The sequence below is a fragment of the Penaeus japonicus genome, unplaced genomic scaffold (genome assembly GCF_977035675.1).
Source record: "Penaeus japonicus unplaced genomic scaffold, GWHDUDI00000001_assembly GWHDUDI00000027, whole genome shotgun sequence".
Classification (NCBI taxonomy): domain Eukaryota; kingdom Metazoa; phylum Arthropoda; class Malacostraca; order Decapoda; family Penaeidae; genus Penaeus; species Penaeus japonicus.
Genome location: NW_028234429.1, coordinates 14,142,379 through 14,147,378, shown reverse-complemented (window position 1 = coordinate 14,147,378; position 5,000 = coordinate 14,142,379). Strand labels below are relative to the sequence as shown.

The following is a 5,000-nucleotide window of genomic DNA, read 5'->3' as shown; positions in this document are numbered from 1 at the left end:
GTTTCCGAGAAGCCTAAACCAGAATGTTTACATTTTGTACTTCATAGTTGTTTCCATATATCCATTGGATTACAAAACTATTTTTTCCCAATGCATTATATCTCATTACTTTAGATTCATGTAAATTTAAAATTAATTATATACAATAGGAAATATTTGATAAAATAATACCGATGTAATTACGGCAAAGTCGCAGCTAATTCAAACGTTCGGAGATGTTCGGCCCGTCTTTAAATCTTCGCAGTGGCATTGGCTTCTACTTTACGTCATTGTATATGATGATCAGATAAAAGACAACGTTTAAGAGTGACGAAGTGGTACCCGGCTGAATCACGTTGCTGACACTCTATGGAACTTAAGTACATAAAGAAAAAAGCGTTATATTTATTCAACTTCTAGGTACAGCGTAAATTTTGAAACTTGGGGACTCGAGATGAATTAAATTATTTTGTGGAAACTTTTTTTTTTTCAATTTCACTGACTCATTTTCAGATCTTTCATAATTAACACCTTATATTCGGGGAACAATATATAGGGCTTAGAGCAAGTTTTCGTTCGTGAAGACAGAAAAAAATCAGTTGTCCGTTTGTCTGAACAGTGAGAACTTGAAAGAATGTGCGCTCCTACGTTTAAAGATTATTTTGCCTTATTATCGTTTAATTATTGGAGAAAAAGTAATATACTTGAAAAAATAATACAGTGCATTATTCAATAAGGAGAATACAGTGAAGTGACAGCTTGTAACTGCATAAAGGAATATTTTTGGTTCTTGTTTTTTGTTTGTTTGTTTATTGTACGCAGTACCTAAATACCTAAGAAAATATTTTAAAAATGCGTATACCAAATCATGAGACTGTGGATCACAAGGTTAACTTTTCCCTTTGTCTTAAATGGATTAAAAAAGAACATCTGGGTAGCTGAAGTAAGATAGAAAGTCTATGAAGAGAAACAAGATCACGCCACAGGGAACACTCGTTATAAGGTTAGACTGTGGTTTATAACATACTATGCTGTATTTAATTTTGATTTCTTGGTATTTACTCATTTTACATTCGACATTTTTAATGGGAATGAGGTTGATATAATTTTTAATTAAAATCATGAACAGGTGCAAGGGTAGTGTCTAAAACAACGAGGCACAACCCAAAAGGGATGATTCCATGTTTACATTTATTTTACAACCGCCTAAGAGCTGGAAGACAGTGTTATCCCGGTGGCGTAGCAGTTCTTTGTAAAACTCATTGTTGTTATAAAATGATGCTTACCTAAATTACATCTCACCATTTTTCTGTTTTATTTTTTATATATCTTGAAATGTTTTCTTGTTCTTAAAATTTCTGCATTGTCGCCGACATGGTAGAACCTCCATTGAATTCAGCAAGATTTGATCAATATCAATCTGTATGATGTGAAGGATACTGTGGTGATTAGAATTTTTTTCTGTACTGGTAAATTTGTCGTCTCACTAAAGAATTACCCTTCTGATGTCCGACAGTGATCATGAAGAGGCAATAAATATGTAAATTTACTACTGGCAAAACCTAAAAAAAAAAAAAGAAAAAAAAAGAACTTACTCTTATCGATTTCATGCTAACAAACATCTTGAATAAGCCCACATATTATTTTTAAAATGTAATCTTCCAGAGATTCACTCTAGAAAGTACTTAGCGCATTAATTAAATAATTGTAGATATCAGACCTGGTGGTATCACGCATTGAATCAATATCGCTCGACCATTCCTGGTGAATTTATGCATCAGGAAGTATGAGGTTTCAATTTATACCATTTTTGATATTTTGTTAATGCATGGTGATATTTAGAGCAAGAAAATATTTCAGTACATGTCAAAGTAAGATAGGAAAACAGGTGTGTACTTTGTGTCAGGGATTAGCTGATTAAAATGGTGATGTTTTGCATAAGTTCGCTACCCCACCGGCTCATCCGCGGTCGTAAAAAAGTAACATCAAGTGGCGTCAGGTGGAATCTCTTTACAGAATAAAGAACTGTAGCTCTACCTGTTATATAGATTTGAACTACATTTATGTAGATTTGAGTGGATAACGACCAGATGCCATTGGTGTTTAGACTTTAATAATAAATCTGCAGTAACAAAAAAGTTATATTACCGAGATATATTGGTTTGCGGTTCTTAAGGTTGCATGTGGAGATTATTTACCTCGGATTGTTGATTAAAAAGTAAATGATTCGAAAAGCGACCACATTCGTTTAGTTAGTATACAATGTGATGACAGGCCTACATTTTATTTGTCATTCTAGTCTAATTTTGGTTTGCTGGGATTTAATGTCCGTTCTTGCTCTTTTAGGTATATATAGGAAAAGGTGACCAGACTAATCTTGGATTTTTCTTATTTATTGGTTTATTCAAATATTTAATGTAATGTGTCCTGCCAAATTACAAAACTCAGTCCATTTCCTCGTACTGATCGGAAGTATCAGTTCTGAATTTGAAAAATTAGATGTATTTTTTTTTTTTTTTACGTCATTCCACTTTTTTTATTTTTTCAAAATACCATAATTCACAACTATATCAGTGTTTTTTTTTGAGAAAGTAAGTTATCTTAAGAAACAAAGGAATGAAATGTTTTCACTCTTTTCAGTGTAGTTCGAGAGGATTTTTTCTTCAGTAGTATTTTTATACCTTAGATATATAGACGAACAATGTAGGAAGCTAGGATGTGGGTGTAGGGTAAGTTAGTTACGTACGTTCCCAGCCATTTGTCATCTTACAATATCAAATTCCTTGAAATTTTGAAAATGCTAATATAAGTCTTAAGATAATGTTAATCAATATAGCCTTTTTATCTTTTTATTATTTTTTGATAGAGTTTGTAAAATTTTCTACAACTTCGATAACAAAAGGGGTTTGAATTAATCATTGTGACACCTCGTAGGGGTGACCTAGAATTTTAATTTTGATGCGTTTCTGATTTCCGATAACTTCATTTGCTTAGCTGGATATATTAGGGGAAAGACTATTTATCGATCAGTCTATCTGCGTGATAATCATCACATATTTCTTATTGCTAGTTATTCACTTCTGAACACACACACACACACAGTACACACAAAGATACACACATACAGCACACACAAAGATACACACATATAAACACGCACGTACGCACACGCACACACACACACATGCGCGCGCGCAGATACACACACACACACGTAGATACCCACACACGCAGATACACACAGCATACACAAAGATACACACACACAGCACACACAAAGATACACACACACGCACGTACGCACACACATACACACACACACACACACACACAGATACATACACACACACACACACACACACACACACACACACACACACACACACACACACACACACACACACACACACACACACACACATACACACACAAATACACACACACGCGCGCGCGCACACACAAACGCACATATAAACGCACGGACGCGCACACACACACACACACACACACACACACACACGCACACACACACATATATATAACGCGCGCGCACAAACGCACATACACACGCACGCACGCACACACTGGATCTGAAGGAGTTCAGAGAACAGAGACTAGATGAGCACCACGTTTATAGGACAAGAGCGAGGTAGGATCAAGGAACAACTTTCTTTTTATCCAATAAAATTGTTGCATTAAACTTTCTGCAACAATTTCACATATATCAAAACCATTATGATTTTGTGTTCTCATACATTTTGTTCTGGTTCGTTACATCTGATGCGTTACTTTCTTATTTAGTATATTTGTTTCTTCTTCCCCTTTCCGCTGCTACTCAAAGGCTTGTCTTCAGTACACCCCTCATAGTCTTGACGTGTTTTTTTTTTGTTGATCGTTTTTCTTGTGATAATCATATAGGACCTGATCCTCTTGGCGTGATTATCTTTACCGTTAATCAGCTTATTGTTCATACAATTTCCTTAATGGCATTGTACTCGGTGTGATTATTAATCTAGTATTGCAATACTAGATTTGACGCCCCCGGTCATTTTCGTATATCATTACAAACTGAAAACGTAAGCAGTGATAGGATTGTTTTTCTTTCCCTTGTCAGCTTTCTGTAAGACTTGAATTTGAATTCGAATTTGGTATTGCAATCAGATATACTTGCTATTTCAAAGGCACTCATTTTAAAATTATTTTCAATGTCAGTCTCTGCAGTGTCCAATTTGAACCTTTTACTGCGTGTCATCTCACAAAGGCATTCATCTAACAGTTTCTATTTTCTTACAGTCATATTGCACCTGCAGATCCTTGTGCAACCTCTTAACTTCTCCTTGCAAGCGACGATCTTTAACCTTTCACTTATGTTTCATTGCCAAGAACTCCTCCACTTTGTTGTATTTACAAGATATTGACCTTCTAAACATTCTGCTATATCACTCAAGAGCACTGTAAATGCTATGAGTTTTAAGAGCCTTCGGCTATTATGAGTAAACTCCTGGGCGCTTTGTGTGAGTCTTGCATCCGGTGTTATGTCATTTTAACTTACAAAAGCGTATACGGATCTCCGGTCCGGGAATTACATTACGCTGTGTTGAGAACCTCGATTTTTTTCTGAGCAAATAAGCTCTCTTGATATCGACTGTCGCACTGAATGTCACCTTGGGTGACGTTTGTGACAGATTTATATTATAGAGTAAGTAAATTATGGAAAGCAAATGCCGTATTTACCGTATAACTTGTTAGCGGTATATATATATAAATAAATAGACATGGTATTAGATTTCTTTTTTATATTTGCACGAAACATTTATAAAAGCAAATGCACTATATAACTATATTAATAAATCTAAATTAAAGTATAAGTGATAAAACGCATTGGGACAAGTTGGGAAATCTTGAATAACAGAAGGTTAAGAATAAGAATAACTGTCTTTCATTCGTAGCATCATTTAGTAAAACTCGATGGCAGTTTTCTTTTTACAACGCTAGAAAACTTGAGAAGTATCTGAAATCTC

At 34.9% G+C, this 5,000-nt stretch overlaps 1 protein-coding gene across 1 annotated transcript in view; it reads left to right on the top strand.

Annotated features, from left to right (window-relative positions):
* Positions 1-608: 608 nt before the first annotated feature.
* Positions 609-5,000, top strand: part of LOC122246086 (uncharacterized) — an 845,287-nt gene continuing 840,895 nt past the window's right edge. The window contains exon 1 of the mRNA XM_086552617.1: positions 609-982. The gene's annotated coding sequence lies outside the window, so the exon portion shown is untranslated. The remainder of the gene's footprint in view (positions 983-5,000) is intronic.